Below are 23,577 nucleotides of genomic sequence, written 5' to 3'. Positions count from 1 at the left end.
TGTATATTATGTTATGTTAATTGAGATTTATAAATGATATGGGAAATTGTTAATTTCCTTAGTATTTTGGTGGTTCTTAATTGTGATGTATTTAGCATGCCAATAAGAATAGATAATGTGTTTGGTACGGGATATAAGATTTGTACTGGATGTGATTTATATGGGTTATATTATGGCACTTTGGTGCATTTCATTTCAGAGCATAGGTTGGAGCACTGTAATTGGAGTGTAGGTTGGAGCACTTCAATGCATTGCATTTTGGAGCTTAGGTTGGAGCACTTCAGTGTGTATATTGGAGTGATGGATGGTTGTATCCCATACATTCAATGTATGAAAAACCAAAGGCTATTAAGGGTTGTCAATAAATGTAACACCCCTCACCCGTATTCGATGCTGGAACAGGGTTACGAGGCATTACTAGTTTACATAGCAAACAATCATACAATTCTGAGTCATAAATTTCAACCAAATTTAAAACCATTTGCATTCATCCATAAAGTCCCTAATATGAACCTACAAGGCCCAAATCATGTGGAAGTGATTCAGAATAAACTGAGAAACCTAGAAATTTTTACAAAACATAAAAAAAAAAATTGCATAAATAGGAGTCACACGCCCGTGTGGTTTGGGACACACCCGTGTGGTTAATTTTCATAAAATAGGTGAAACCTTCACACGGCCAGGATACATGCCCATGTCTGGGGCCGTGTCCCTCACACGGCTGAGACACATGCCCATGTCTCTGCCCGTGTGCTCAATTTTGAACATTCTGTTTCTCAAAAATTAAGGAGGAGGGGACACACAGCCAAAACACATGTCCATGGGTTAACACACGGCCTAGACACAAGCTCGTGTGTCTACCCGTGTGGACAAAGTAAAGGCTATTTACCAAGCCATTTGCCACCCTCATTCAGACATACACATACACAGACAAAAATTCAATGGCCTAAATCATGGCAACCAAAACATCCATGATCATGGCCAACACATGTCAATGCAATACCATCATCTATCGTGCTCATGACATTTCATTATGGCAAATCAAATATACCAAATTCACATTCAATAACACCACTAAGTCTACTTTCAACTTGCATTAACTTATCAAGATCCACTAGCATACCAATGACCCATACTCATCCATTTCAGAGCAAGTCATTAAACTAGAATCAACATTTAGCAAACCAATATAAACCACATTAACAAGGGGCATTGGTACATATATGCATATCTATGTATAAGCTTACAATCAATTTAACCAAAATGGGCCAAATTACATGGCTAAATACCAAGTCAAGCCTTTGACACTTACAAGCCAATACATTTGGCCAAAATCATAATGACACGTATAACAAGATGACCAAGTCTCTATACATGCCATATACTTAAAATGTTTAAAATCATCGATCCCCAAAATGACAGTTTGATAGTGTGATGCGATCTCCGACGACCTCCAACCCGAGCTCGCTTGGTAACACTATAAAACACAGAAAAATAAAACAGAGTAAGCCATATAGCTTAGTAAGCTCGTATGAAAGAAATAAGCAAATCTTACCATACATTTAACATTCAAGTAATGTAATAGAAGATAATGTAATTTACCATAATCTCATGACCATAATTCATTCCATCACAAACTTACCTTGAAATCATCATTTCACGAATTTAATAATCATAAGCTTTATGTACATACCTGTACCATCTTGTAATAATTTCATACTTATTCTCATAGTTGACATACACAATGAACCATTCAGAATAATAATATTGGATACTCGGGAAATCTTACACACAAGGTGCCACATATGTAGCCATTACTACCTCTATCTCATAAGACATATATGCTCACTCTCGAGCAATTAACGGGCCTGCTCATACAAGCTTTCAATTAAGACATAGCTACACAGTGCTGCTCACGCAAGCTGTCAAGTAACCGCAACATATGCCGATATACTCAACCACCGGTAGGACGTACAGAACTAGCACCCAGATAACATAACATAATACCCTAATGACATGTCACTTGTATCCTAATCTATTCCTAAAGTACGATTGGGATTTCTCGCTTGTCAAAACGTCATCGAATGTGTCCGTAGAGTCGTTTACACAATTCATGCAAAAATTAAAGCATTTAAACTTACAATTATAATAAAGCTTAGTTATATACGAACGTACCTCGGTTACAAAAACGGCGAAAAGTATCTATTTGTCAATTATTTTTTTCCCCTGATCTAAATCTGAACTTCATTTTTCTTGATCTATAATTCCACATTTAACTCATCAATTCAGTCCAAAATCACATTATGGCAAAAATTACATTTTTGCCCCTAATATTTCAACATTTTACAATTTAGTCCCTAGGCTCGTAAAATGAATTTCTTTCAATTTCTTCCCAAACCAAGCCTAGCCAAACCTTACCCTTACTCATAACAGCCCACATTTCTCATTTGTTCACACTTTACCACACACTTTACAAATAAGTCCATAGTTGACATTTTCATCAAAAATCACTTTACAAATGTTGTTTATTTAACAACAAACATACATTTTCTATCATCAAACATCATAATACAAACATATTCAACATGGGTAAGATTTTAGAATTTAAGTTTCTTTCAAATTAGTCCTTGAAATAGCTAGATCAAGTTACTACGATCTCAAAAATATAAAAATCATTAAAAACGGGACAAGAACGGACTTACAATTGAGCTTGAAAGTTTGCCAAACCCTATCTATGGTTCCCTTGAAAATTTCGGCTAGGGGGGCTGAAATTGAAGAAGATGGACACTTTCACTTTAGTTAATTTTGTCTTTATTTACCAAATTACTAAAATACCCTTAATGCATAACTTTAAAATTTCACCTAACCATGTCCATTTTTGTCCACCTTAAAGTATAATGGTCTAATTATCATCTAAGGACCTCCGATTAAAATATCATAGAAATTAGACACCTTTAACTTATAGAATTCAAGTTTTGTACCTATTGCAATTTAGCCCTTCTAATCAAATTGAGCACCTAATCGATAAAATTTCTTAACGAAATTTTCACACAATTATTCTATCATGCTATAGACCTTAAAAATAGTAATAAAATGAATATTTCTACTTCGAATTTATGGTCTCGAAACCACTGTTCTGATTTGACCCAAAAATGGGCTATTACAACTTTCCCCTTAGGGATTTCCGTTCTCGAAAATCTTACCAGAAAAGAGGTTAGGGTACTGTTTTCTCATAGCTTTCTTGGGTTCCCACGTAGCCTCCTCAACTCCGTGCCGTTGCCACAAAACTTTTACGAGAGCTATACTTTTATTTCTCAACTGTTTAACCTCTCGAGCTAACACTTTGATCGGTTCTTCACCATATGTCATATCGGGTCGAATCTCAATCTCTTACAGTGAGATTACATGCGATGGAACTACTTGATATCGTCGCAACATCGACACATGAAAAACATTGTGGATCCTTTTTAACTCCGACGGCAAAGCTAGTCGATATGCCACTAACCCTATTCTTTCAATAATCTCATACGGCCCAATGAAACGTGGACTCAACTTGCCTTTGCAACCAAATCTAAGAATTTTCTTCCATGGTGACTATAACACCCCTTACCCGTGTTCGACGCTGAAACAGTGTACGAGGCATTACCGAAACATACAATGCAATCGTACAAAACAGAGACATAATTTTTACATCCAAATTAAACTATTCAATTTTCATCACTAAGTCCCTGATATGGATCTACGAGGCCCAAAACATACTATGGAAGTGGTCTGGGACTAAATCGAGAACTTTGGAGAACATTGGAAAATTTCTTAATAATAGGGGCATACAACCGTGTCCAAGGCCGTGTCCTTCACACAACCATTCACATGGCACATTTTCCATACTTAGTCATTACACACTCATTCAACCAACTCATGCCTCTCACAAAATGCATCATCATAACATTTAACTTAACTAATATTAGCCAACATCGATGGCCTTATACAAAATGAATTATCAAATATTAAAGGCCAACATTTTAGGCCAAATCAATTATGACATATAACAAAAGAACCAAGTCCTCTATACATGCCATAATTTAAAATATGAATTTTAAAATACCAAAAGAATGATGATAGTATGGATCGATCTCCGACGATCTCTGTACCCCGAGCTAGCTTAGTGACACTATAAAACAAGGGAAAAGAGAGGGGGGTAAGCATATAGCTTAGTAAGTAGGTATGTAAATAATAAACAAATTATTAACATGCTTTTATAAATCCTTAAAATATGCTTTCAAAATAATACAATCATAACTACACATAGATCCACTATTTACTCAAGTTCAAAACAAGTTATCTATTCGAGTTACAGTCACTAAATTATTTATATCTGAAGCTACGGAACTCCAAATTAAGATCCGCTAATTTTTCTAGAAACATTCTTACCATAAAATTTTCAGAATTTTTGGTTTAGTCAATAAGTACAGTTTATTCTTTAAATTCACCCCTATTTTGCTATTTGACAGTTCTGACCCCTCTTCACTAAAAATTAATTATCTCTTCATACGGGATTCAGATGATTTTCTTGTTTATTTCTTTTGAAAATATACTTATTAAGTATTTTAAGCATATAAATTATAACCCGTAATTATTTTTTTACAATTTTTCATGATTTTCCCAAATAGAAAAGGGGATTCCGATATCATTCTAACTCTATCTCACAAAAATTAAAATATCTCATAATATGAAATTCTTTTGCTTACATTGTTTCCTTTATATGAAAATAGACTCAATAATATTTAATTTAATATCTTATTCAGCCTCTAATTCAATTTCCACCATATTTGGTGATTTTTCAAAGTCACACAACTGCTATTGTCCAAAACTATTTTATTACTAAATTTCATTCTTTCATGTTTTCTTTGTAGTAACTTTCATTGTAACACTTACTCCATATCAATCTTACCAAAGTTCGATCACATATCAAGCACATTGCTCATAATTTTACACACACATACCTGCACTTATTCATTACATAGTCAAATTCAATTACACCTAGTAATTTCCCGTTGAACACATCGGAATAATACCTGAACTTATTCATTACATAGTCAAATTCAATTACACCTAGTAATTTCCCGTTGAACACATCGGAATAATAACGGATATCGGGTGGCCTGCACATAGTACCACCCTTGTAGTCAAAGCTACCTTCTTCACAAAGTGGCCTTCACATAGTACCACACTTTTGATCAAAGCCATCTCTTACACATAGTGGCCTGCACTTAGTACCACACATGTGATCGAAGCTATCGAGTATACATAGTAGCCTGCACTTAGTCCTATACATGCGACCTAACCATCTAGTACACATAGTAGCCTGCACTTCGTACTACACACGTGACCTAAAACCATTTTAAACACATAGTGGCCTGCACATAGTACTACACATTTTTTCTCATAACGGATTATTCATATCTTTTCTATTCCGAAGGTCCACCGGGAAATTCCTCACTTTTTAAGCTTTTGCGAATTTATCCATAATCAATTTCAATTTATAATTTACATCAAGTGATCATTCAATATGCAACCACATCTCATATAATAACAAAATATTATAACATAGATAAAAACAACATATTATTTACATACAAACTTACCTTGGTGCAAAAAATATAGTAGTTTTGTAATTTAGTCCACAATCTTTTCCTTTCCCCGATTAAAGTCAATTCCATGTCTTTCTTGATCTATAATAACACATTTGACTTATTCAATGCTCAAATTATTCAGACCAGCCCAAAAAATCCTATGGAAAAAATTATAATTTTGCCACTAAAGTTTCACAAAATTATGATTTTTCCCCTAGGCTCGAAAAATATTTTTTATTCAATTCCCTTGCATTTTAGGCCTAGCTGAACCATTTTCATAACTATAGCAGTCCACAATTTGCACTAAATCACACACTTACACATATTTTACAACTTTACAAACTAGTCCTTTTATGCAATTTCAGCAAAAATAACTTAGTAAAAGTTGTTTCTCACACTCCAAACATTCATATTCTTCCATAAAAAATTAAAATAAATGAATTTCATCCATGGGTAAATTTTTAAATATAAAGCCTAGCTCAAAATATTGGTAGAAATAGGTAAACCGAGCTACGAGGATCTCAAAAATGTAAAGAACATTAAAAACGGGGCTAAAATGGACTTACAATCGAGCTTGGAATCTTGAAAAACCCTAGCTATGTCTTCCCCATGTGAACTTCGGCCAAGGGGTTGAAGATGGACAAAAATTGGCTTTTAATTTGTTTTTAATTCATTTTAATGACTAAATGACCAAAATGCCCTTAATGAAAAACTTTAGAAACATGTCTAACCATGTCCATTTTTTTTCACCAACTTAAGCAATTGTCTAATTACCATATAAGGACCTCCAATTTAAAATTTCATAACAATTGGACACCTCTAGCATGTAGAACTCAACTTTTGCACTTTTTACAATTTAGTCCTTTTAACTAAATTGAGTGCCCAAACGTCAAAATTTTCGAACGAAATTTTTAAAAAATAATTTCATAAAAATTTAGACCATAAAAATTTAATAAAAACACATTTTTCCATGTCGGATTTGTGGTCCTGAAACCATTATTCCGACTAGACTCAAAATCGGGTTGTTATAGTGACACTTTCAAAAACACTTTATCACCAACCTGAAATTCAATATCCTTTCATTTGAAATTAGCGTATGGTTTCTGTCAATCCGAAGCTATTTTCAAACAATCATAAATTACTTTCATTTTCTCTTTGGTTTCTCTGACCAAATCAACCCCGTGAATCTGTTTCTCACTAACCTCGGTCCAGTATAGTAGAGTTTGGCACTTGCGACTGTACAATGCTTTATACGGTGCCATTTTTATACTCGATTAGAAACTATTGTTATAAGAAAATTTGACCAACGGTAGATATTTCTCCTAACTACCTTCGAACTCTAAAACACAACAGCAAAGCATATCTTCGAGAATTTGGATCACTCTCTCAGATTGATCATCGATTTGTGGATGAAATGCAGTACTAAAATTCAACTTTGTACCCAACACTTCTTGCAATTTCCTCCAAAATCGCAACGTGAACCTCGAATCTCTATCCAAAATAATAGAAGTAGCCACCCCGTACAATCTAACAATCTCAGTAATATACAACTCAGCTAGTTTATTAAGTGAATAATCAATACGTACCAGAATGAAATGAGCCGATTTCGTCAACCTATCGACAACAACCTAAATAGCATTTTTCTTCTTCGGAGCCAGGGATAATCCTGATACAAAGTCCATCGTAACTCTATCCCATTTCCACTCGGGTATCATCACAGACTGAAGTAACCCCGAAGGCACTTGATGTTCTGCTTTTACTTGTTGACAAATCAAACATCTCGATACAAACTCTGAAATGTCTCGTTTCATGCTCGACCACCAATATAATTGTTTCAAATTATTATACATCTTTGTACTCCCCGGATGAACGGTTAAACAACCACTGTGTGCTTCGTGAAGAATTTTCTGAACTAGTTCAATATCCCTCGGTACACAAATCCTACCTCGAAACGTCAGACAATTCTCAGATCCAATCTGATAGTCTAAATAGCTATTTGATTCACACTGAACTCTTTTAGCTTACAATTCATTATCACATTTCTAACCTTCGCAAATTTGTTGAAGAAATACTGGTTTAGCTTTCAGCTCGGCCAAAATTGATCCATCATCAGATAAGGTTAGTTGCGTATTCTTCATTCTCAAAGCAAACATAGACTTTCTACTTAAGGTGTCTGCGACAACGTTCGCTTTCCTTGGGCGATAGTCGATCACTAACTCATAGTCTTTCAACAACTCGAGCCATCTTTGTTGTCACAAATTCAAATCATTCTAAGTTATTAAATACTTTAAACTCTTATGATCAGTAAATATGTGACACTTCTCATCGAATAAATGGTGTCTCTAAATTTTTAATGCGAACACAATAGCAGCCAATTCCAAGTCGCGTCTCAGATAATTCTTTTCGTGCGGTTTTAATTGTCTGAAGGTATAAGATATCACTTTACCATCTTGCATCAATACACAACCTGAACTATTCAATGATGCGTCCCTGAAAATCACAAACTATTTTCCCGACTCAGGATGTACTAATATCGGTGCCTCAGACAACAATGCTTTCAGCTGCTCGAAACTCTATTTACATTTCTCGGACCACTCAAATTTTGTGTCTTTTTGTAACAATCTGGTCATAGGTGTGGCAATCATCAAGAATCCTTTAACAAAATGCTGATAGTAACCAGCCAAACCCAAAAAGCTTCTAATTTTGGATACATTTCTCGGTTGTTTCCAATCAACAACTGTCGAAATCTAACTCGGATCAATCCGTATACCTTTTGCTGAAATAATGTGTCTAAGAAATCTAACTTCTCGGAGCCAAAACTCACTTTTGCTGAATTTCGCAAACAATTGTTTGTCTCTCAAGGTCTGCAATACAATTCTTAAATGCCCAGCATGTTCAGACTCATCTCGTGAATAAATCAAAATGTCATCAATAAAAAAAACCACAAATTTATCTAAATACAGTCTGAAGATTCGATTCATCAAGTCCATAAAAACTGCAGGAGCATTAATTAATCCAAAAAGCATAATAAGAAATTCATAATGCCCGTACCTCATTTTGAACACGGTTTTCAATACATCCGAATCTTTAACTCTCAGCTGATAATAACCATATCTCAAATCTATCATCGAAAACACTGTTGCCCCTTTCAACTGGTCAAACAGATCATTAATTCTCGGTAAAGGATACTTGTTCTTTATCGTAACCTTGTTAAGCTGACGATAATCAATACAAAGTCTCATGAATCCGTCTTTCTTCTTGATAAATAACACTAGTGCACCCCAGGGTGAAAAACTTGGTCTCGCAAAACCCTTATCTGTCAACTCTTGCAACTGAGATTTCAATTCTTTCAATTTGGTCAAATCCATTCTATACGAAGCTATCGATATTGGTGAAGTTCCTGGCACTAAATCAATAGTGGTAAACCTCTCTGATCGGTGGTAAACCAGGCAACTCTTCTGGAAACACATTTAGGTATTCACAAAGTACCAGCATAGACTCGGTCTTCAATTCAGACACTTGCGTATTCAGAACATATGCAAGATAAGCTCCACAACCTTTTCCTACATACATATGAGCCGACATCGATGAAATCACAATAGGCAACTCACTCGACTCATCCGATTCAATCCGAAGAATTTCATTATCTTGACATTTCAATTCAATAATCTTTTGTCTACAATTTACTACGACATCCACTCCAAGAATTACATCAAGCTCATCAAACGGTAAATGCATTAAGTCAGCTGAAAAACAATGACCTTGAATCATTAAAGGACAACTCTTGCAAACTTTATCAACTAAAACATATTTGCCTAAGGGGTTCTGTAACAGCCCATTTTTAGTCAAATCGGAACAGTGGTTTCTGGACCAAAAATTTGTTGTTGGAAAAATTATTTTAATACTATTTTATGTGTTTACAGCATGATAGAATTATTGTATGAAAGTTTCGTAAAGAAATTTTATTGTTTGAATGCTTAATTCTGTAAAAAAGACTAAATTACGTAAAGTATAAAATGCATGTTCTATTAGTTAAGAGTGTTAAATAGCATTGGCTTTTAAATATGGTGGCCTTAAATGGTAATTAAACCATTTGAAAGGTAAGTGGACAATTTTGGACAACTATTAAATAATTTATAAGTTATATAATTAAGGCTAAAATGTAATTCATTAAATAAAGGTTCATAAAATAAAACAAGGAAAAAAAATTGTTATCATCTTCATATTATTAATGAAATTAGAGAAGAAGAAAAGCCAAAAGTTAGGTTTGGTTTATTCAATCACTTGTGTTCTTAATTAGTAAGTGATTTTAACACTGTTTTTTATAATATCTATGTTTTGTAATCATTGTAGCTCAATCTAGCTAGCTTGTACCTTTAATTTCAAAACTGTTAAAGATTTTTAGAGTTTCCATTATTGAATCTATGAGTTCTTTGATGTTTAATGTTGAAATATGAAAGCTTGATGATAGTTTTACATGTTTTGTTAAGTGATTTTTGATGAAAATGCATAATAGGGATTAAATTCTGAAATGTGCAAATTGAGTGGTTGAAATGTGAAATAAATGAAAGTTTTGGGCTGCTAGGGACCCATATATAACTCAGCCAAGCATGGGTTTTGTTGAATTATGTGAATCTTGTGTTTTGTGAAATAAGGACTAAATTGTTAAAAGTGTGAAAGTTTAGGGGCTAATGTGCAAATAGGCCTAAATGTATGTTTTGGACTAACTTGAATGAATAGATGATTAAATGAGTTAATTTTGAATATATTTAGATTAAGAAAAACAAAATTCAGATCAGGATTGGGAAAAAAAAGTTATCGACTAATCGACTCGATTCTCTATTTTCACATCCGAGGTCAGTTCCTATGTATTAAGCATTGTAATAATTATGCTTTAGTGTTTTGATATTGCATAAATTGTATATACGGGACTACAGATATGTTCAACGACAAATTGATTATTTATGGCACTTAGTGTGTGATACAACATAGCTTCGGCTATATATGGCACTTAGTGTGCTATTCGACATAGCTTCGGCTATATATGGCACTTAGTGTGTGACTTGAGATAGCTTCAGATATGCATAGCACTTAGTGTGGAAGATATCTAGTACGGCACTTAATGTGAGAGACATTGAGTATTCAATGGTATTCCGTGTATGTATGAACTTGTTATGGATTGGTAAAGGTATGTACATGTATATTTTGAGCTTAAAATCGAAGAAGTTACAAAGTGTGTATATAAGCTTATGAATAAGCAGTTGAAAGGTTTATTAGTAATCACAAAGTACATGATATTATGTTTAGATTGATGAATGTTGCATTTGTGATTAGTTAAGTTTATATCATACGAGCTTACTAAGCTATGAAGCTTACTTTGTGTTATTTTTCTACGTTTTGTAGTGAATCAAGGCTAGCTCAAATTCGGGAGTCATCAGGAACATCATCACACTATCAAACATCTAATTTGGTACTTTTGGAATATACATTTTTGGCATATGGCACGTATAGGCTAGATGTGGTATTTTGGTTGTGATTATAGCCATGAGATTTGGTTTGAAAATTGTATATGTTTTGTTTTGTATATTAGCCATGAGTGATGGCTTATTTTGGTATGTTTGGTATAAATGTGGTTATGATTTTATAGTTGCTCAAATGGTTAATTGAATTGTAGAGTATAAAATGCTTGAGAAATGCCTTGATGAGGTATGATTTTAGATGTTATGTGGTTAATTGTAAGGAAGTTATGTGAGTGTGAATTATGGTAAATGAACAATATAGATTGATATTGTTTTGGCATGTATTTGGCTAAGTAAATGGTAGTGATTTGAGATTTGGAATAGATGAAATTATATTGACATGAATTGTGCATTTGGTTGATGATTTTGGCTGCCTAATTGTATGATAAAATGGTACCATTTTGGTTGTTTAGGTGAGCATGAATAAGGGTGGCAAATTGGCCTTGCAAATGGCCTATTTTTGTCCATAAGGGTAGAGATACGGGAGTGTGTCTCAACCGTGTGTGACACACAGTCATGTTACACGGTCGTGTGTCCCCTGGTGATGAAATTTAAGTGAAGTCAGTATGCTCTACACGGTCTCACACACAGGCATGTGGCTAGCTATGTGGTACTAGTATACTCTTTAATTGGCACATGGCTTAGCACACGGGGGTGTGACTTGGCCGTGTTGCATAAGCCAGTATACCCTACAATTTTGGCACGGCCTAGCACACGGCCTGGCACATAAGCGTGTGTGGCCACTTCGAAGGGCACACGGGCTAAACACATGGGCATGTGGTTGGCCGTGTGACCCAAGCTAGTATGTATGCCCTGTTTCCATATAGCCTAAAACACAGGCATGTCTAAAGCCTTGTGAGGCATACGACCTGTTCACACAGGCGTGTGAGCCCTATTTGGTTGAAATTTTTCTAAGTTTCCAAAATTTTTGTATGTTATCAGTTTAGTCCCAAACCACTTCTAAAGCATGTTTAAGGCCTCGTAGGCCCTTATAAGGGACAATGTGATTGTGTTGAATGATTTATAAGAATGAATGCTTTATGTTTGATTTATGAGAATAAATGTTTTATGTTTGATAAATGTATGCTATATATTGTAAATTTATAAGGGACAATGTGATTGTGTTGAATGATATATGAGAATGAATGCTTTATGTTTGATAAATGTATGCTATATGTTGTAAATTGATCGGTAATACCTTGTAATCCTACTCCAGCGATGGATACGAGTTAGGGTGTTACATTTTATTGGTATTAGAGCTACGATTTAATCGATTCTAGGACTAACGTAGCGTATGTGATTTTAACTATACATGCCATATATATAAACTGAGATAGTGTGATGACTCCTGATGTTTTAAACTGTGTTTTCATATAGTAATGGATCCTAATCTAGCTATAGCCGATGAGGTTGAGAGTAATGCGCCTAGTCCCACGCAAAGGATAGCGCCCTCTAATTCTAGGCCCGTGACAGGTAGTTAGGGAGGAGAGGCTAAAGAAGCCTTCTTCTAAATGATGAACAAATGCTTCACCCAATACATTCGTATGAACTCGGCTGCTCAACAAGCTCTACCCCCTCCTAATCCCCAACCCGTACCAATAGCTCCTTAAGGAGTCAAGCTTTTAATATTGAATAAACCTCCTGTTCACAAGATCTGCAAACACGGAGCTGAAGAGTTCAAAAGTAATGTTGTTGATGACCCTGAGAGAGCTGAGTTTTGGCTTGAAAATACGGTCTGAGTATTTGATGAACTTTCTTGCACGCTAGCTGAATGTTTAAAGTGCTCTATTTCCCTTTTAAGAGATACCTTGGTGTCTGTAGTACCAAGAGAATGAGTGACCTGGAAATTCTTTCAAACGGAGTTCCGAAAGAAATATATAAGTCAGCAATTCCTTGATCAAAAGTATAAAAAGTTTTTAGATTTGAAACAAGGCCGCATAACTGTAACAGAGTACGAGAGGGAATTTGTACGGTTGAGCAAGTACACTCGTGAGTATGTGTCTACTGAAGAAATAATGTGCAAGCGGTTTGTTAATGGGCTAAACGAAGATATTAAACTTTCTGTTGGGATTTTAGATTTAAAATAATTTGTTGTGTTAATTGAACGGGCTTGCAATGCCGAAGACTTTAGTCAAGAAAAGAAGAAAGCCGAATTAGAGGCTAGAGATACAAGGAAGAGGTCGATGAGTAAACCTTATCAGTCCTCGTCAAAGAAGTCTATAGGCTATTTTAACTGATCGACAGCTTCAGTGGGATATTCTAATAGAGATCGTGGAAAAAGATATACTAGCCCTAAAACTCAAGCTACACTGGTATCGAGTGTTGGCAATGTGAAAGATGTTAAACCCGAATGTCAACAACGTGGAAGACGACATTTTGGAGATTGTTGGATGAAAAATAATAATAGAGCTTGTTACAGTTGTAGTTCATGAGACCATTTTATCAGAGATTGTCCCGAGCTAAATGAGAAAGATAAATCTCAGCATGCAAGATGGAGCAATACGACAACGAGAGGGAGATCACTAAGAAATATGGGTAATGTATCCAATGGTAGAGGTGTGATGAGAGATTCTACTGTGAAGTCTGAGGCATATGCACCTGCCCGGGATTATGCTATTTGTGCACGAGAGGAGGCATCATCTCCAGATGTTATCACCGGCACTTTCACTCTCTATGATACTAATGTGATTGCATTGATAGATCTAGGATCAGCTCATTCTTATATATTTATGAGTTTAGTATCTAGTAATATTTTACCTGTAGAGTCTACTGAATTTGTGATTAGATATCAAACCCCTTAGGCAAATGTGTTTTGGTTGACAAAATCTGCAAGAATTGTCTGTTAATGAATCAGAATTTCTATTTTCTGGCTAATCTGATGTTGTTTCCATTCGATGAATTTGATGCGATTTTGTGTATGGATTGGCTAACAATGCATGATGCTATATTGAATTATAGATGAAAGACAACTGAACTAAAATGTCAGAATAATGAGACTATTAGAATTGAATTTGATGATTTGAATAGTTTGCCAGTTGTGATCTCGTCTATTTTAGCTTAGAGATTTGTAAGAAAGGGGTGTTCAGCTTATCTTGCTTATGTATTTGATACGAAAGTGACAGAAACAAAGATTGAATTAGTACCAGTCGTGTGCGAGTATCCAGATGTATTTCTTGAAGAGTTACCGGGTTTAACACCTATCAGAGAGTTGAGTTTGGTATTGAATTAGTACTGGGAACAATGCCGATATCGATAGCTCCGTACAAAATGACTCCGATAGAGTTAAAAGAATTGAAGTCTCAATTGCAAGAGTTGATAGATAGAGGTTTTGCTAGACCTAGTTTATATCCCTTGGGTGCACCGGTGTTATTTGTGAAAAAGAAAGATGGCACAATAAGAATGTGTATAGACTACTAATAGCTCAACAAAATAATGATCAAGAATAAATACCCTTTGCCAAAAATAGATGATCTGTTTGATCAGTTAAAAAGGGCAACAGTGTTTTCGAAAATTGATTTAAGATCCGGTTATTACCAGTTGAGAGTTAAAGACTCAGATGTGCCAAAGACTGCATTTAAAACAAGGTACAGACACTAAAAATTTCTTCTTATGCCTTTCGAACTTACAAATGCACTTGCTATTTTTATGGGATTGATGAACCAAATTTTCAAGCCGTACTTAGACCGATTCGTAGTTATGTTTATTAATGATATTTTAATTTACTCTCGTAATGAATTCGAGCATGTCGAGCATTTGAGAATCGTGTTACAAAATTTTAGAGATAAATAATTGTTTGCAAAGTTCAGCAAATGTGAGTTTTGGCTACGAGAGGTTGGTTTTATGGGATATATAGTTTCAGTCACGGGTATCTTAGTTGACCCGAGTAAAATTTCTGCGATTATAGATTAGAAGCCTCCGAGAAATGTATCTAAAGTCCATAGTTTTTTTGGGACTAGCTGGCTATTATAGACTATTTGTGAAAGGCTTCTAGATGATTGCAACTCCGATGACATGATTGCTTCAAAAAGATGTTAAATTTGAGTGGTCAGAAAAGTGTCAGCAGAGCTTCGAGCAGTTGAAAGCATTATTGACAGCGGCACCAATGTTAGTTCAGCCTGAGTCGAGTAAAGAATTTGTAGTTTTCAGTCATGCGTCGTTAAATAGCATGGGTTGTGTTTTGATACAGGAAGGCAAAGTTGTAGCTTATGCCTCGAGACAGTTGAAGCCGCACGAAAAGAATTATCCGACGCACGATCTAGAGTTAGTCGCGATAGTGTTCGCATTGAAAATTTGGTGTCATTACTTGTTTGGTGAGAAATGCCATATTTATACCGACCACTAAAGCTTGAAATATCTGATGGCTCAAAAATATTTGAATTTGTGACAACGGAGATGGTTAGAATTGCTAAAAGACTATGAATTAGTGATTGACTATCATCCGAGGAAAGCGAACGTAGTTGCTGATGCTTTAAGTTGAAAGTCTTTATTTGTTTTGCGTGCTTTGAACACGCAATTAGCTTTGTCTAATGACGATTCGATAGTACCCGAGTTGAAAGCGAGACTGTTATTTCTACAGCAGATTTGTGAAGCTCAAAAGTTTGATAATGAATTACAAGCAAAACGAGTTCAGTGTGAGTCGATTTCTAATTTAGAGTTTCGAATACGGCCTGATGACTATTTGATATTTCGTGATAGAATATGTGTACCAAAAAATTCTGAGCTTATTCAGAAGATTTTAAATGAAGCACAGTAGTTGTTTGTCAGTACATCCAAGAAACCCAAAAATGTATAACGATTTGAAACAGCTTTATTGGTGGCACGGCATGAAGTGAGATATCTCAGAATTTATTTTGAAATGTTTGATTTGTCAGCAAGTCAAAGCTGAGCATCAAGTGCCGTCAGGTTTATTACAGCCTATTATGATTCCTGAATGGAAGTGGGACAGAAAAATAATGGATTTCGTATCATGTTTGCCCTTATCTCCGAAAAAGAAAGATGCGATCTGGGTTGTTGTTGATAGATTGACAAAGTCAGCACATTTCATTCCAATACATACAAATTACTCATTTGATAGATTAGTTGAATTGTACATTTCTGAGATTATTCGCTTACACGGGGTGCCATTATCTATTATTTTTTATAGAGATCCAAGATTTATGTCGCGATTTTAGAAGAAACTGCAAGAAACTTTAGGTACGAAATTGAATTTCAGTACTGCTTTTCATCCTCAGACTGACAGTCAGGCCGAGAGAGTTATTCAAATTGTCGAAAACATGTTGAGATGTTGTATTTTAGAGTTTGAGGGTAGTTGGAAAAATACTTACCGTTGATTGAATTCGTGTATAATAACAGTTTTCAGACGAGTATAAATATGGCACCGTACGAAGCTTTATATGGTCACAAATGTCGAACTCCGCTATACTGGACTGAACTAAGTGAGAAAAAGATTCACGAGGTTGAGTTGATCAGAGAAACTGAAGAAAAAGTGAAAATGATTCGCGACAGTTTAAAAGCAGCTTCAGATCGACAAAAATCATACGCAGATTTTAAACATAAAGAAATTGAGTTTCAAGTCGGGGACTGAGTGTTTTTAAAGGTGTCACCATGGAAAACGTTTCTTCGATTCAGTCGTAAAGGGAAGTTGAGTCTACGTTTCATCGGGCCGTATGAGATTCTTGAGCGAATAGGGCCAATGGCATATCAACTAGCTTTATCGTCAGAACTTGAAAAGATTCATAATGTCTTTCACGTTTCTATGCTATGTCAATATAGATCTGATCTATCTCATATAATTTCTCCGGTAGATGTTGAGATACAGGTTGATTTGACATATAGCAAAGAACTGATCAGGATTTAGCACATGAAATCAAAAAATTGAGAAATAAACACATAGACTTAGTGAAGGATCTTTGGCATAAACATGGGACCGAGGAAGCTATGTGGGAACCCGAAGAAGCTATGAGAAAGTAATACCTTAATCTATTCACTTGTAAGATTTTCGAGGACAAAAATCCCTAAGGGAGGAGAGTTGTAACAGCCCGTTTTTAGTCAAATTAGAATAGTGGTTTCGGGACCACAAATCTGATGTCAAAAATTTATTTTAATACTATTTTATGTGTTTACAACATGATAGAATTATTGTGTGAAAGTTTCGTAAAGAAATTTTACTGTTTGAATTCTTAATTCGGTAAAAAAAACTAAATCACGTAAAGTGTAAAATGTATGTTCTATTAGTTAAGAGTGTTAAATAGCATTGGCTTTTAAATATGGTGGCCTTGAATGGTAATTAAACCATTTGAAAGGTGAGTGGACAATTTTGGACAACCATTAAATGATTTATAAGTTATATGATTAAGGTTAAAAATGTAATTAATTAAATAAAGGTTAATAAAACAAAACAAGGTAAAAAAAATTGTCATCATCTTCATATTGTTACCGAAATTAGAGAAGAAGAAAATCCAAAAGCTAGGTTTTGTTTATTCGGTCAGTTGTGTTCTTAATTGGGAAGTGATTTTAGCTCGGTTTTTGATGATTTCTATATTTTTGTAATCATTGCAGCTCAATCTGGTTAGCCCGTACCTTTCATTTTGAAATTGTTAAAGATTTTGAGAGTTGTCATTGTTGAATCTATGAGTTCTTTGATGTTTAATGTTGAAATATGAAAGCTTGATGATAGTTTTACATGTTTTGTTAAGTGATTTTTGATGAAAATGCATAATAGGGATTAAATTCTGAAATGTACAAATTGAGTGGTTGAAATGTGAAATAAATGAAAGTTTTGGGCTACTAGGGACCCATATATAATTCGGCCAAGCATGGGTTTTCTTGAATTATGAAAATCTTGTGTTTTGTGAAATAAGGGCTAAATTGTTAAAAGTGTAAAAGTTTAAGGGCTAATGTGCAAATAGGCCTAAATGTATGTTTTGGACTAAATTGAACGAATAGATGATTAAATGAGTTAATTTTGAATATATTTAGATTAAGAAAAACAAAATTCAGATCAGGATCGGGAAAAAAAAAGTTATCGACTAATCGACTCGATTCGCTGTTTTCACATCCGAGGTCAGTTCCTATGTATTAAGCATTGTAATAATTATGCTTTAGTGCTTTGATATTGCATAAATTGTATATACGGGACTATAGATATGTTCAACGACAAATCAGTTATTTGTAGCACTTAGTGTGCGATACAACATATCGTCGGCTATATATGGCACTTAGTGTACGATTCAACAGAGCTTCAGCTATATATGGCACTTAGTGTGCAACTTGAGATAGCTTCGACTATGTACGGCACTTAGTGTGCTAGATATCAAGTATGCCAATTAATGTACAAGACATTGAGTATTCAACTGCATTCCATGTATGTATGAACTTGTTATAGATTGGTAGAGGTATGTACATGTATATTATAAGCTTAAAATCGAAGAAGTTACAATGTTTGTTTATAAGCTTATGAATAAGCAGTTGAAAGGTTTATTAGTAGTTATAAAGTACATGATAATATGTTTAGATTGATGAATGTTGTATTTGTGATTAGTTAAGTTTATATCATACGAGCTTACTAAGCTATGAAACTTACTTTGTGTTATTTTTCTATGTTTTATAGTGAATCAAGGCTAACTCGGATCCAGGAGTCATCAAGAACATCATCATACTATCAAACATTTAATTTGGTACTTTTGGAATATATATTTTTGGCATATGACATGTATAGGCTAGATGTGATATTTTGGTTGTGATTATAGCCATGAGTGATGGCTTATTTTGGTATGTTTGGTATGAATGTGGTTATGATTTTATAGTTGCTCAAATGTTAATTGAACTATAGAGTATAAAATGCTTGAGAAATGCCTTGATGAGGTATGATTTTAGATGTGTGGTTAATTGTAAGGAAGTTATGTGAGTGTGAATTATGGTACATGAACTATATAGATTGATATTGTTTTTGCATGTATTTGGCTATGTATATAGATTGATATTGTTTTGGCATGTATTTGACTAAGTAAATGGTAGTGATTTGAGATTTGGATTAGATGAAATTATATTGGCATGAATTGTGCATTTGGTTAATGATTTTGGCTACCTAATTGTATGATGAAATGCTACCATTTTGGTTGTTTTGGTGAGCATGAATAAGAGTGGCAAATTGGCCTTGCAAATAGCCTATTTTTTTCCACACGGGCATGTGTCTTAACCGTGTGTGACACACAGTCATGTAACACGGTCATGTGTCCCCTGGTGATGAAATTTAAGTGAAGTTAGTATGCTCACACGGTCTCACACACAGGCGTATGATTGGCTGAGTGGTAAAAGTCAGTATACTCCCTAATAGGCACACAGCCTAGCACACAGGCGTGTAACTTGGCCGTGTTGCATAAGCCAGTATAACCTAAAGTTTTGGCACGGCCTAACACACAGCCTGGCACACAGGCGTGTGTGGCCACTTCGAAGGGCACACGGGCTAGAAACACGGGCATGTGGTTGGCCGTGTGACCCAAGTTAGTATGTATGCCCTGTTTCCACACGGCCTGAAACACGGGGGTATCTGAAGCCATGTGAGGCGCACGGCCTGTTCACACAAGCATGTGACCCCTGTATGGTTGAAATTTTTCTACGTTTCCAAACTTTTTATATGTTATTGGTTTAGTCCCAAACCACTTTTAAAGCATGTTTAAGGCCTCGTAGGCCCTTATAAGGGACAATGTGATTATGTTGAATGATTTATGAGAATGAATGCTTTATGTTTGATAAATGTATGCTATATGTTGTAAATTGATCAGTAATACCTCGTAACCCTACTCCGGCGATGGATATGGGTTAGGGGTGTTACATGTTCGACAATTTAATCACATACTCAGTAAACTCAACAGGAAAATTCTTATTAGATACCAATTCATGCAAATATAAGAATGAGCCGATCCAGGATCAATCAATGCAATTACATTAGTTTCATAGAGAGAAAATGTACCAGTGATAACATCAAGGGATGACGTATCCTTGGGAGCACGAATAGCGTAGGATCTAGCAGGTGCTCTAACCTCTGATCTCATGGTTAAATCTTTCGTTACACCTTTGCTACTAGTCTCATTTCCCGTATTTCTTGATGGCCTCCCTCTAGTGGCATTGTTACTCGATCTTGCATTCTGAAACTTATCTTTCTCAACCATTTCATGGCAATCTTGAATGAAGTGATCTTGGGAGCCACATTTAAAGCAACTCTGATCATTCATTCTACATTCACCGGGATGTCGTCTACCATAGTGTTGACATTTAGGTCCATTGGACCTAGCAATACCAACGCTAGCAATTGACAAAGCTTGGGCCTTCGAACCCGAATATTACTTTCGTCGATCTCTATTGGGATACACAGTTGAAACATTCAAACGAGTATACAGATCCCTCGATTTCTTTGACGAAGATTGAAATGACTTATTCATCAATCTTTTTCTCGAATCTCTAGCCTCAAACTCTGTAACATCCCGAATTAGGGTCTAATCAGAATAGTGGTTTTGAGACCACAAATCCAAAAATAGAAATAATTATCTTATGATTATTTTATGGTCCATGACATGATTGCATGCCAATGTGAAATTTGAATGAAGAAATTCTATGCCTAAAATGTCCAATTTGACTTTAGGGACCAAATTGAATACGTTACAAAACTTGTGTTCTAGAAGCTTTAAGCATGAAATTGCATTGGATTATTAATATAGGCCCTTAAATAGAAATTTGACCAAGTTCTAAAATTTTGGACAAAAATTGGCATGCATGGTTAAAATTTTAAAGAAAGGCCTTAAGGGCTTTTTATGTTTTAGTAAATAAATGAATAAAAAAATGAAATGAAAATCTTGTTCATCTTCTTCAAGGGGTGTCAAAATTTCTAAGGACATAGCTAGGGTTGATCTGGGTCTTAATCGAGGGAAAAATAAAGTTTACGAGGATTAGGCTCGTTTTTTTCATTTTGTACCGAGGTAAGTTCATTTGCAAATAATGCAACATATATCATTCTTTAAATGCTCGATATTGCATGTATGGTAAGTATGTATATAATTAATGACATGTTGTACCATGTGTTTAAATGCTTACATTTTTATTATGAATGATGTCTTAATTATTCCTTGAGTATGTGATTGGTGTTAAGAGTATTGAATCGACACAACGAGCAAGCTCAACGGAAATGTGGTATCAAAGAATCTTGTTTGAACCTTAAGAATAGTTTAGGATACAAGTGACATGTCACTAGGGATTATGAAATATGAACTCATTCAGTTGTGGTCTGAGTTCATGATATATGTGACGTCCGAAGTCATTGAGTTGTGGTCTAGGTTCGTGATATATGTGACACATGTTTTGGCGTCCGAGTACTGGTCTTGTATATTTTATTGATGGCCAGGTAGTTTGACATGTGTTGTAGATACCTGACAGCTTGCACGAGCAGACCCATGAGTAGCTCGTAAATGAGCAACATGTGATCCGAGATATGAAGTAGCATTGGCTACAAATAAGGTACTTAGGTGCAAACTTCCGATGTATCCGATAGTATTCCAAGTGTTCAACGGGTAGTCTTAAAGAAAGTTCAATGAGTAATCGTAACGATTGCATCAAGACACGAAAGTAAGTTATTATGTGCAAGTGGGCACAGGTATGTATATCGAACTCATGTGAGTGACATGAATTATGATGAGCTCGTGGTAAGAACATGTATATATATATGTATGAGGAATAAGTTTATGAGATTTGATAAAATGCAAGATTATGTTCGTTATGTGAAATGCATGAATTATGCTTGTTTAAGTTGCATTTTATTTGCATGTGAACTTACTAAGCTTTATGCTTACCCCTTTTCTTTTTCATCTCTTATAGTTTCGCCAAGTTAGCTCGCGGATCAGAAGACATAGGAGGCGTGATTACATTATCAATTGAGCATTTGGGTATAGCTAGCCTTATTATTTTGAGTGTGCCATGTATAGGGACTTGGCATTTTGTTATGTGTCATATTGATTAGCCAATGTGTTGGCTCATGATGTTATTATGATCATTTTTTATATGGCCATGAAAGGTGGCTCATATTAATTATTTGGGTTGTAATCCTAATTATTGATGCATGCATGCAAATGTGCTTGTGCTTTAATGCGGTTATAGTTGTTTATGGTTAATGGGTGTGATGGATTACATATATGTTGGGTGCATGGAATATGACAACTGTGTATGCAATAAATATGGTACAAATGTATAGCTCGAGAATAGGTTAGCAAAGATGATAGACAAATATGAAATTGGTGTGGAATTCCATATGAAAGTATAATAGTTTGGATAGGTGATAGGTTGACATTGACAATGTAACAGCCCGTTTTTAGGATTAACTGGAACAGTGGTTTCGGGGTCACCAAACCCGACGAGTAGGTTTGTAAATATTATATTTAATATTTACGAGTTAATTGTGATTTTTAAAAATATTTTTGATATTGTGATATTTGTTTTATAAGTGATTTATTAAGTTCAAGTGGTATGACCCTAAGGTCAAGTGGGTTTAGGAAATGAGGTATCGGGACCTCATTTCTATAAATTGAGTCATAAATATTTTATAAATATTTACAAAGTGGCAAAAAGATGGTATTAAAGTTTCGTTTAAAAATTTTAGTGTTTGGAGGTCAATTGATAAAAAAAATGGTTTAATCGCGTAAAATGGAAAATTTAAGGGTTAATGTATAAGGGCCAATTTATGATTGTTTTTATATTATGGAATATTAAGGTTGCAATTTGGCCATAAATAGGAATTGGTGGCCGACCAATATGCATGGATTAATGACTTGAATTGTTTGTTATATTTTATGGCATTATGGTATACCTTAATATATGTTAATATATTATATTTAATAAAAGATGAAAGTGTTCATCTTTCATTTATTTTATTTGGCGAAACTAAGAGAAAGAAAAGAAAGTTTCAGCTTTGATATTTTCGGTCCTTGCATGTTCAATTAGGTAAGTGATTTGAGTTTGGTTTTGTTAATTTTTACACTTTTGAGATAGTTGCTTTGAATACTATAAAGCCCATGCTTGAAATTTTGAAATTGATGATATATTCATGAAGTGTCATTGTTAATAGTTTGATAAAATTTACGTTTGATGTGAGAAAATAAAATAAATGTGTTAGATTAACATTTTGGTATTGGGATTTTGGTAATTTTGAGCATTTAGGGTTAAATTGAAAAAATACTAAATTGAAGGACTAGATTGTGAAATTAGTGAAATGGGAGGATTTATATAAGCTTAGTGAACATTCGGCCCTAGCATTGTATATGCAAATTCTTCATATTTTGTGTTTTGAGAAAATTGGATTAAATTGTAAAAGTGCATAATATTAGGGGTAAATTGGTAAATTGCTCAATTATGTGTATTCGGCCAGGGAAGTTTGACATGAA

Source organism: Gossypium arboreum, chromosome 3 (assembly GCF_025698485.1).
Source record: "Gossypium arboreum isolate Shixiya-1 chromosome 3, ASM2569848v2, whole genome shotgun sequence".
NCBI classification, from domain to species: domain Eukaryota; kingdom Viridiplantae; phylum Streptophyta; class Magnoliopsida; order Malvales; family Malvaceae; genus Gossypium; species Gossypium arboreum.
The sequence above is the reverse complement of the archived record's forward strand: the minus strand, read 5'-3'. Positions refer to the sequence as shown.